This window comes from Lolium perenne, chromosome 2 (assembly GCF_019359855.2).
Source record: "Lolium perenne isolate Kyuss_39 chromosome 2, Kyuss_2.0, whole genome shotgun sequence".
NCBI lineage: Eukaryota > Viridiplantae > Streptophyta > Magnoliopsida > Poales > Poaceae > Lolium > Lolium perenne.
In genome coordinates, this window is record NC_067245.2 from 129,831,053 (window position 1) to 129,843,972 (window position 12,920).

A 12,920-nucleotide genomic window follows, 5' to 3' on the forward strand; every position below is an offset into this window, starting at 1 on the left:
AAGTGCTTGATGTCTACTCACGCTTCTATTCTTGTAGACAGTGTTGGGCCTCCAAGAGCAGAGGTTTGTAGAACAGCAGCAAGTTTCCCTTAAGTGGATCACCCAAGGTTTATCGAACTCAGGGAGGAAGAGGTCAAAGATATCCCTCTCAAGCAACCCTGCAACCACAATACAAGAAGTCTCTTGTGTCCCCAACACACCCAATACACTTGTCAGATGTATAGGTGCACTAGTTCGGCGAAGAGATAGTGAAATACAAGTGGTATGAATGAATATGAGTGGTAATAGCAATCTGAATAAAATATGGCAGCGAGTAAACATGCAACAAAACAGTAAACAAACGGAGATTCGATGCTTGGAAGCAAGGCCTAGGGATCCTGCTTTCACTAGTGGACACTCTCAACATTGATCACATAATAAAACCACTCTACACTCTGTTGTTGGATGATGAACACCACTAATTGTGTAGGATTACACGAACCCTCAATGCCGGAGTTAACAAGCTCCACAATATTCGATATTCATGTTTAGATAACCTTAGAGTGCACGATAGATCAACACAATTACACCAAGTACTAACATAGCATGCACACTGTCACCATCACACTATGAAGGAGGCATAGATCACATCAATACTATCATAGCAATAATTAACTTCATAATCTACAAGAGATTACAATCATAACCTACGCCAAGTACTACACGATGCACACACTATCACCATTACACCGTGCAGGAGGAATAGAGTACTTTAATAACATCACTAGAGTAGCACATAGATTAATAGTGATACAAAACTCATATGAATCTCAATCATGTAAGGCAGCTCATGAGATTATTGTATTGAAGTACATAGGAGAGAGATTAACCACATAGCTACCGGTACAACCCTTAGCCTCAATGGAGAACTACTCCCTCCTCATGGGAGACAGCAGCGGTGATGAAGATGGCGGTGGAGATGGCAGCGGTGTCGATGGAGAAGCCTTCCGGGGACACTTCCCCGTCCCGGCGGCGTGCCAGAACAGAGACTCCTGTCCCCCAGATCTTGGCTTCGCGATGGCGGCGGCTCTGGAAGGTTTCTCGTACCGTGGTTTTTCCCGTATCGAAGATTTAGGTCTGGGACCTTTAAATAGGCGAAGAGGCGGAGTCAGAAGGTCGACGAGGCGGCGACACAACAGGGGGGCGCGGCCCACCCCCTGGCAGCGCCAGCCTGTCATCTGGGGCCCCCAGGGCTCCCCTCTGGCGGCTCTCGGGTGTTCTGGAAGCTTCGTGGGATTTTAAGATCTTGGGCGATGATTTCGTCCAATTCTGAGAATATTTTCTTACTAGGATTTCTGAAACCAAAAACAGCAGAAAACAGGAACTGGCACTTCGGCATCTCGTCAATAGGTTAGTTCCGGAAAACGCATAAAATCATCATAAAGTGTGAACAAAACATGTAGGTATTGTCATAAAACAAGCATGGAACATAAGAAATTATCGATACGTCGGAGACGTATCAATCAGCATCCCCAAGCTTAGTTCCTACTCGTCCCGAGTAGGTAAACGATAACAAAGATAATTTCTGAAGTGACATGCTACCAACATGATCTTAATCATACTATTGTAAAGCATATGAGATGAATGCAGCGATTCAAAGCAATGGTAAAGACAATGATTAAACAACTGAATCATATAGCAAAGACTTTTCATGAATAGTACTTTCAAGACAAGCATCAATAAGTCTTGCATAAGAGTTAACTCATAAAGCAATAGATTCAAAGTAAAGGCATTGAAGCAACACAAAGGAAGATTAAGTTTCAGCGGTTGCTTTCAACTTGTAACATGTATATCTCATGGATAGTTGTCAATGCAAAGTAATATGATGAATGCAAATATGCAAGCATGTAAGAATCAATGCACAGTTAACACAAGTGTTTGCTTCTAAGATGGAAGGAAATGGGTAAACTGACTCAACATAAAAGTAGAAGAATGGCCCTTCGAAGAGGGAAGCATTGATTGCTATATTTGTGCTAGAGCTTTTATTTTGAAAATAAGAAACAATTTTGTCAACGGTAGTAATAAAGCATATGCATTATGTAAATTATATCCTACAAGTTGCAAGCCTCATGCATAGATTACCAATAGTGCCCGCACCTTGTCATAATTAGCTTCGATTTACATGGATTATCATCGCAATACATATGTTTTAACCAAGTATCACAAAGGGGTACCTCTATGCCGCCTGTACAAAGGTCTAAGGAGAAAGCTCGCATTGGATTTCTCGCTTTTGATTATTCTCAACTTAGACATCCATACCGGGACAACATAGACAACAGATAATGGACTCCTCTTTAATGCATAAGCATTCAACAACAAATAATATTCTCATAAGAGATTGAGGATTGTTGTCCAAAACTGAAACTTCCACCATGGATCATGGCTTAAGTTAGCGGCCCAATGTTCTTCTCTAACAATATGCATGCTCAAACCATTCAACTCATGATAAATCACCCTTACTTCAGACAAGACGAACATGCATAGCAACTCACATGATATTCAACAAAGGGTAGTTGATGGCATCCCCAGGAACATGGTTATCGCACAACAAGCAACTTAATAAGAAATAAGATACATAAGTACATATTCAGTACCACAATAGTTTTTTAGGCTATTTGTCCCATGAGCTATATATTGCAAAGACAAAGGATAGAAATTTAAAGGTAGCACTCAAGCAATTTACTTTGGAATGGCAGAGAAATACCATGTAGTAGGTAGGTATGGTGGACACAAATGGCATAGTTATTGGCTCAAGGATTTGGATGCACGAGAAGTAATCCCTCTCAATACAAGGCTTAGGCTAGCAAGGTTGTTTGAAGCAAACACAAGTATGAACCGGTACAGCAAAACTTACATAAGGACATATTGCAAGCATTATAAGACTCTACACTGTCCTCCTTGTTGCTCAAACCCTTACCAGAAAATATCTAGACTTTAGAGAGACCAATCATGCAAACCAAATTTTAGCAAGATCTACAGTATTTCTTCATTAATAGGTGCAAAGTACATGATGCAAGAGCATAAACATGAGCACGACAATTGCCAAGTATCAAATTATTCAAGTCATTATACCATTTACCACATGTAGCATTTTCTGTTTCCAACCATATAACAATTAATGAAGCAGTTTCAACCTTCGCCATGAACATTAAGAATAAAGCTAAGAACACATGTGTTCATATGAACCAGCGGAGCGTGTCTCTCTCCCACACAAGCATTTATTCAGAGAATGAAAGTAACAAAAACGAAAATAAAAGCACATAGACGCTCCAAGTAAAGCACATAAGATGTGACAGAATAAAAATATAGTTTCACTAGAGGAACCTGATAATGTTGTCCATGAAGAAGGGGATGCCTTGGGCATCCCCAAGCTTAGATGCTTGAGTCTTCTTGAAATATGCAGGGATGAACCACCGGGGCATCCCCAAGCTTAGAGCTTTCACTCTCCTTGATCATATTGTATCATCCTCCTCTCTTGATCTTTGAAAACTTCCTCCACACCAAACTCGAAACAAACTCATTAGAGGGTTAGTGCATAATCAAAATTAACATGCTCAGAGGTGACACAATCATTCTTAACACTTCTGGACATTGCCCAAAGCTTCTGAAAATTAATGGAACAAAGAAATCCATCCAACATAGCAAAAGAGGCAATGCGAAATAAAAGGCAGAATCTGTCAAAATAGAACAGTCCGTAAAGACGATTTTTTTAGAGGCACCATACTTGCTCAGATGAAAATGCTCAAATTGAATGAAAGTTGCGTACATATCTGAGGATCACGCACGTAAATTGGCAGATTTTTCTACAGAGAACACTGCTCAAATTCGTGACAGCAAGAAATCTGTTTCTGCGCAGTAATCCAAATCTAGTATGAACCTTACTATCAAAGACTTTACTTGGCACAACAATGCAATAAAATAAAGATAAGGAGAGGTTGCTACAGTAGTAACAACTTCCAAGACACAAATATAAAACAAAATTGCTGTAGTAAAATAAAACATGGGTTATCTCCCAAGAAGTGCTTTCTTTATAGCCATTAAGATGGGCTCAGTAATTTCAATGATGCACTCCCAAGAAATAAGAGTTGAAGCAAAAGAGAGCATCAAAAAGTAAATTCAAAACACATTTAAGTCTAACCCACTTCCTATGAAAAGGAATCTTGTAAATAAACAAATTCATGAAGCATAATGCAACAAGCATAGAAAGACTAGACAAGCGCAACTTCAAGATTTTTAGCAAAAAGAGAGGTGTTTTAGTAACATGAAAACTTCTACAATCATATTTTCCTCTCTCATAAAGATTTTCAGTAGCATCATGAACAAACTCAACAATATAACTATCAAATGAAACATTCTTATCATGAGCTACATGCATAAAATTATTACTACTCCCAACATAAGCATAGTCATTCTTATTAATTGTAGTGGGAGCAAATTCAACAAAGTAGCTATCATTATTATTATCATCAGCAAATATAGGAGGCATATTGTAATCATAATTAAACTTATCCTCCATAGTAGGCGGCACCAAAAGACCACTATCATTATAATCATCATAAATAGGAGGCAAAGTATCATCAAAGTAAATTTTCTCCTCAATGCTTGGGGGACTAAAAATATCATGCTCATCAAAACCAGCTTCCCCAAGCTTAGAATTTTCCATATCATTAGCAACAATGGTGTTCAAAGCGTTCATACTAATATGTTCTATAGGTTTTATAATTTTCGCGTCAAACAATCCGTGTCTTAACTCAGGAAATAGATTAAAAAGCTCCATGTTGCTTTCCATTATGCCTAACTAGTGAAATAAAAACAAGAAACAAAAGATGCAATTGCAGGATCTAAAGGAAATAGCTTCGAGCACTTACAACGGCACCAGAAAATAACTTAGTTACCTGGGACCAGCGTGTGAGTGCCTTTTACCTTTCCTCCCCGGCAACGGCGCCAGAAAATAGCTTGATGTCTACTCACGCTTCTTTTCCTGTAGACAGTGTTGGGCCTCCAAGAGCAGAGGTTTGTAGAACAGCAGCAAGTTTTCCCTTAAGTGGATCACCCAAGGTTTATCGAACTCAGGGAGGAAGAGGTCAAAGATATCCCTCTCAAGCAACCCTGCAATCACGATACAAGAAGTCTCTTGTGTCCCCAACACACCCAATACACTTGTCAGATGTATAGGTGCACTAGTTCGGCGAAGAGATAGTGAAATACAAGTAATATGGATGTATATGAGCGGTAATAGCAATCTGAATAAAAGATGGCTGCAAGCAAACATGTAGCAGAATTTGTTGGAAACGGTGTTTCAATGCTTAGAAACAAGGCCTAGGGATCATACTTTCACTAGTGGACACTCTCAACATTGCAATCATAATGGAATATAAATAAGCACTTCACTATGCTATTCTGAATTACTCTTTGGCAAGATAACGAACACTAATTCATCATGTAGGCAAACCTTAAAGATGTATTCCCAAGTACTAATAAACACCCCACGCTGTCACTGTGAGCATTCATAGGAGGTACTAACACACCAAAATTTCATAGAGACATCCAACTCAAATCATAACTCAGTGAATAAGTATTCTGTGAAATATAGCCTAAGAGACCCACACGGTGCACACACTGTCACCTTTACACACGTGGGACAAGTCCACTTGAATAGCATAACGACATCTAGATTACAAAGCTCATCATATGGATCTCAATCATGTAAGGCAGCTCATGAGATCATTGTATTGAAGTACATAGGAGAGAGATTAACCACATAGCTACCGGTACAGCCCTTAGCCTCGAGGGAGAACTACTCCCTCCTCATGGGAGACAGCAGCGTTGATGAAGATGGCGGTGTTGTCGATGGAGATGCCTTCCGGGGGGCACTTCCCCGTCCCGGCGGCGTGCCGGAACAGAGACTTCTGTCCCCCAGATCTTGGCTTCGCGATGGCGGCGGCTCTGGAAGGTTTCTCGTACCGTGGCTTATTCGTCTGAAGTTTTTAGGTCAGGACGGCTTAAATAGGCGGAGAGTCGGAGTCGGAAGGGTTACGGGGGCGCCACACAATAGGGGGGCGCGCCCCCCCTTGGGCTGCACCGCCCACATGTGTGGTGGCCCTGTGGCTCTCCTCTGGTCCCTCTCGGGTGTTCTGGAAGCTTCGTGGAATTATAAGGTTCTTGGCGTTGATTTCGTCCAATTCCGAGAATATTTCCTTACTAGGATTTCTGAAACCAAAAACAGCAGAAAACAGGAACTGGCACTTCGGCATCTCGTCAATAGATTTGTTCCGGAAAACGCATAAAATCATCATAAAGTGTGAACAAAACATGTAGGTATTGTCATAAAACAAGCATGGAACATCAGAAATTATAGATACGTTGGAGACGTATCAATACGCTCTTGTTCCCTTGCACGAACTAGCTCTTGATCATGTCGAAGGCGTTCTTGTTCTTGTTGGAATTGAGCATGGAGATTCTCATGTTGAAGGCGCTCTTCTTCAAGGCGTTGACGTTCTTGGACAAGTCGAAGTCGAGCTTGCTCCACTTCTTGAGCTTGTTGGTGAAGCACTTGAGCATCCACATTATGGTGGCGTGGGTCTTCATTGGAATCATGGTGAGACGGTGTAGGAGCTCGTGACCTTGAACTTTGAGAGCGTGAAGATCTTGAGTGGTGTCTCCTATTTTCTTGGCGGTTGAGTGTGTGAAGGATATTGTCCAACGCCGTCTTCATCTCCCTTGTTTCTTGACCTTGTAAGGCGAGTGTTGTTTTCAACTCTTGGCCTTGAGCTTCAATCTTCTCATTGAGGTCTTGAACTTGGTTATTGAGGTCTATCCTTTGCACTTGAGATCTTTCTTCATAGCGGACGGAGGTATCTTTCATCATTGCTTCAAATTCATTGAGCTTGGAGTGGACGGCTTGAGTAGCTATCCAATGTTGGTGACGCGTCATCGGTAGTTGGTTCCCTTCTCCACTAGACATGGTTACAACTAAAACAAGAACTATGTGGTGGGTGGTTAGGAAAAACTACCAAAAGTGTCAAAACTTGCAAACCAAAATCGAAAAGGTGTTTCAAGTCGGAGGACAACCGATATGTATGCACACACACAAAACAAAAACTCTATATGGTGTTAGGTATGGATGTGGAAAGCCAAATGGAAGAACCAAACGAAAAGTCTATTGTCAAAAGTGGGTAAGATCCAAAAGTCACAAGTCAAAAGCGGTGAACACAAAAGGCATACACAAGGTGGAACACACGCGTGGGATAAAATGGGGTTAGCACGACTTAGGAAAATGAGCACGAACAAAATTGGTCCTAACGAAGACTACTAGCTCGGTGTCACGCTAACGCAAGAGAGACCGTGGTTTGGTTGGAAAATTGAGAAGCAACAAGATTTGCGCAAGACGCCTCTCTTCTCTTTTCTCTATTTTGCTTATAAGCTTTAGACTCTTTTGTGTATAGGTGTCACTCACACTCTTTTTCTTTTTGTATTTTTCTTTCGTTTTCTCACTATGCAAGGATACTACTATCTATGTAAGTATGTCACACTTCTTTTGCTTATCTTTTCACACGAGCTTGCTTCGTAGCTTTGCTCAACACACGCACACCCTCACGGTCGGGATGCTTGCGCAATGCTTCGCAACACTAGAAAGCCACTCTTGATGGGAAAGGTACGCAAAAGAAGCTAGGGTTACAAGTTAGGAGGCAAGTTATACCACTTGATGATGGTGGCCGACAACCTTGAACTTGCTATGGTGGTGGAGGTGTCAACTGAACCGTTTGGATCCTCGGGGTGCCATCGCCGTTGTCGATGTTGCGGAAGCTTTGTGGTAGCTAAAATGGCACTCAAACCGAAGTCCAAACACAAAAGGGAAAGCACCAATGCGAAAAACGAAGTTAGCTGTGAAAAATTCGGCCAGGCGGAACTTCCGGTGTCTGGGGGCGGAACTTCTGGTCCTGCCAGGCGGAACTTCCGGTCGCAATGAGATCTGCGGGCTGTTCTTCGATTTGGGCGGAAATCCGGGCCAAAAATCTTCGAATTCGCGGAAAATTTGGCACTAGAAGCTGTGAGAATGTGGGGGAATTGCAGACCAACACCAAAGACAAGTTTCTATTGGAACAAAACCACCAAAAACTCAACAAATTCGAGATCCAACCAAGGCTAATTTGAGGCCTTCTCAAGAATTTTTTTGGGGGTGTGGGGGTCAAATCCGTGTCAACCAAGGAGCTCTTGATACCATATGATAAGGGCTAAGCCCAAGGGTGTGCCCGATCTTCACGGATTTGGGTGGAATTCACGGGGGAGGTGGAAGAACGCGATGAACACGAAGAACGCGGAGGGGAATTGTGGGATACAAACTCACACACACACACACACACAAATCGGTTTGTCCTCGTTGGCCCGAACCACCAACTCGATAGAAGTTGCAGGAAAAGACCTTTCGGTAGAAGTCCCGAAAAAGATCGACGAATCGAAATCCTAAAGATCTAGAAGGGTGAAAAGACCAAAATCGATAGAAGTGCAAGCCAAAGACCCAAAGGTAGAAGTGCAAGCAAAAGACCAATATTGGTAGAAGTCACCAAAGAGATACAATAGGATTCGATAAGGAGCCCGGGTGGGTACAAGATCTAAGATCTATGGTAGGGTTTCCCACAAGGGTCAAGAGCAAAGCTCAGGTTTAATTTCACATCAAGTCTAATCTCAGATCTGAGCCAACAAGGCTATTTATAGTTGGTGGGGCGAAGGGGTAAGTTACATGCTGAATCTGCCAGTTTTACATGTTGAATCTGCCAGTTTTAGTGTAGGCGGAAGTTCCGGCTTCAGGGGGCGGAAGTTCTGGTCGTCCTAGGTGGAAGTTCCGGCTGGATTCCCTTCACCGGGGGCTGGACAACATCTTGGAGGTATCTAGGCGGAAGTTCCGGTCCTGGAGGCCGGAACTTCCGGCCTAATTCCGGAAATGGCCAATTTCCTTGCAGTAACATCCAGGGTTGTTTTGGCGCATTTTCGGAACTAGGGCGGAAGTTCCGGTTGGCGGAAGTTCCGGTCTCTCGGGGTGGAAGTTCCGGCTGGATCCTTTTTCCTGGGCGCTGGAAGGCATCTGGGAGGCATCTGGCCGGAAGTTCCGGTCCTGGGGGCCGGAAGTTTCGGCTGGGGCGCTGTAGCTCCATCTTCTTCATTTCCAGCTCCCTCTCCATTGGCTTGGTCTCCATGGCTTGCGTCTTGGTCGATGTACCTGATTGAGCATAGGGTATTCGCATGAAGTAGCATGCCATCCAATGATGTATCAAATGTATACGTGGAAAGGAGCGAGTTCACCTCTTGGTGTAGGGCTTGGGCACGAGCTCGTGTCATTGGACCACGAGGAGGGCTTGTCGGTCTTGAGGAGGCGGTGTCCAAAGGCCACCCCATATCAATATGCCATGATTCTTATGAATGCAATGCATGTATTTTAATATTTGAAAATTTCGCGATGTTACAGTTCATTTTCGCAAGGATAGGTTCCCGAAGCTATGGAAGTCCAAGTTGCTTCCTCGTGGTGCTCATCCTAACAAAGTGCTTGCCAAGATCAATGATAATGAATACTCTATAGATCTTCCAACTGATGAGTTTGGTGTTAGTAATTCTTTCAATGTTGCTGATTTGACACCGTATGACGGAGAAGACCTTGGAGCGTCGAGGTCGACGCCTTTTGAAGGGGGGAGATGATGAGGACATCCCTACCGAACTACTACCTTCGTCATTGCAAGATAAATATGATGTTGAGGTGAAGCTCAACTCCAATGAAGTTAGGATTGGACCTTTGACAAGAGCTCGTGTGAAGCTACTAAAACAACGGGTGAACTTGTTCATAAATGATACTTTGACTGATAAGAATTTTACAATGCCTAAGTCCTTTGACTTGTGTATGATCAGGTACGAGGATGGAGAAAGCATCACACGAGGAGGAGAGGAGCAACTGGACATGGTGCTGGACGTGAAGACATCCCATGGATGTGCATGGGAGGAGCGGGAGGCATGCACGAAGTAGGGAGAAGAAGACGTCAAGGCCAGCACCAAGTCTGGGCGACTCGGCGCACAGCCCGGCGCCGCTGGCCCCAGCACCGGATGACCTGGTTTTGACCGAGCCCTGGACCGGTGCACACCAGGTCCCAATCCAGGGAAGATAGCACGCCCGCCCGGTAGCCACCCAGCACCTGGCCCGGTTCCTGCTGGCCCTCCCGGTCCCTGGCCCTATCCCACTGGCCCCCACGCCGGCCGAGTCCGTGTCAGTCTCGACCAGATCCCGATCTGAGTCGGTTTGTAATCATATTTTTCGAGTTCTGGTCATCCTGAACCCCTATATAAGTGCCCAAGACGCCCCCAAAACAGCTTTAGACCATGTTTAAGATAAACCCTAGTTCATAGTTGATTGCTTTGCAACTCTATTGAATCTATACATCAATTCGCATTGATCTGGTGTTTTGCTACTGAAAGTTTTGTGTGCTGTGCTGTTCCATTGGGAATTAGACGGTTGCAATTTACCGCTTCGTGGTCGGCGGCTACGTGCCCAAGTGTATGGAGTTACGAATATCTTGCAAGGTTGAGAGCTGTTGCATTGGTGACAGGGACCAATCAAGAGGCACGACAGTGTCATACAAGTTAGCATCCACTTCATCATCGTATTATCTCCGCTGTGTTCATCGTGTGTTCATCACCATCCACCTCGCTTAATGAGAAGATCGGGTAACCCCATATCACAATGCTCCATCCACTTTTATGCGTCTTATGAACCATATCTTGAGACCTCTCATTGGCAAGAGTGTGGTTGTCTACTTTGATGATATTCTCATTTATAGAAAAAATCTCGAGGACCATGTTCAACATGTGAGAGAAGTCTTATGCATCTTACGCCACGAGAAACTCTATGCAAATCTTCCTAAATGCACGTTTGCACAAAAGAAGTTGGTTTTCCTTGGGTTTGTTGTTTCCGAAAATGGCATTAAAGTGGATTCTTCAAAGGTTTGAGGCCATTCATAATTGGCCCACGGCTACCACCGTTGGCCAAGTTCGGAGTTTCCGTGGACTTGTCAGTTTCTACCGTTGCTTTGAGAAAGATTTTAGCACCATTGCTTGCCCTTTGAATGAGCTTACCAAAAATAATGGTCCATTTGTCTGGGGCAAGGCCCAACAAAATTCTTTTGATGAATTGAAAAAATGCCTTACCGTGGCACCACTGCTTGTTCTTCCGAATTTCGCAAAAAACATTTGAGATTGAGTGTGATGCAAGTGGACTTGGTATTAGTGGAGTTCTTATGCAAGATGGCAAACCCGTGGCGTACTATAGAGAAAAGTTGGACGGTGCACGCCTCAACTACCCTATATATGACAATGAACTCTATCCTTTGGTTCGTGTTCTTGAAATTTGGCAACATTACCTTTGGCCAAAAGAATTTTCCATTCATTCTGATCATGAGTCTTTAAAGTATTTGAAAAGCCAAACTAGTTTGAACAAAAGACATGCTAAGTGGGTTGAGTTTATTGAGTCATTCCCTTATGTTATCAAATACAAAAAGGGAAAGTAAAATGTGGTCGCGGATGCTCTTTCCCGCAAGAACAATCTTTTGCGCACTCGCTTGGATTTTCATGTTTTGGGTCTTGAAGAGATCAAAGAACTTTACCTTTCCGACACTTTCTTTGGACCCATCTTTGCAAAGTGTTCCCTTGAAAGAGGATTGATGATTTCTATTTGCATGATGGCTACTTGTTTAAAGCTAACAAAATTTGCATACAAGAGTCTTCTCTTTGAAAGTTGCGTTTGCAAGAGTCACGTGGAGGTGGTCTCATGGGACACTTTGGGCACGACAAGACGCTCTCCATGCTATCCACCCATTACTATTGGCCGAAGATGAAGCGAGATGTGGAGCGCCTATGCAACCATTGCACCACGTGCTTACAAGCTATGTCTACCACCAACCCTTATGGTCTTTACACACATGTACCTATTCCTTATGCTCCATGGTCCGATATAAGCATGGACTTTGTACTAGGATTACCACGAACAAAACATGGTCATGACTCAATCTTTATGGTAGTGGATAGATTCTCTAAAATGGCTCATTTCATACCATGCCATAAGAGCGATTATGCTTCACACATTGCTTCATTGTTTTTCAGGGAAGTTGTTCGCCTACATGGTATACCGCCAAGCATTGTGTCGGATAGAGACCTCCAGTTTATGAGCTATCTATGGAAGTTGCTCATGGCCAAGTTCGGTGTCAAGCTCTTGTTTTCATCATCCTCGCACCTGCAAACGGACAGACAAATGGAAGTGGTGAACCAAAGCCTCTCCACTCTACTCCGAGAACTAGTGAAGAAAAATTTGAATTCATGGGAAGAGTGCCTCCCCCACGCGGAGTTTGCTTACAACCGAGAAAAGCACTCAAGAACATCAAGGAGTCCATTCATGATCATCTATGGTTTCGAACCTTCCAGGGCACTCGACATACTCCCACTACCTTCTCATGAGAGAAATAACATGGACTTTGACAAGCGCGCCATTACCATGAAGAAACTACATGAACACACAAGAGCCACCATACAAGAACATGTACTTCGCCAAGCTACCCGCTTCAGCGCCAAGAAGAAGGAAAGGATATTTGGAGAAGGAGACCTCGTTTGGAAACACCTCCGGAAGGAAAGATTCCCACATGAACGCAACTCCAAGCTAAAGCCAAGAGGAGATGGTCCCTTCAAGGTCCTCAAGTGCATCAACAACAACGCCTACATCATCGACATACCAACATCCAAGTACTTGGTGAGCAACACATTCAACGTCTCGGATCTCTCACCCTATCATGGAGATGAGGAGGAACTAGAGTCGAGGGTGACTCTTTCCCAAGGGGGGAGATGATGTATCC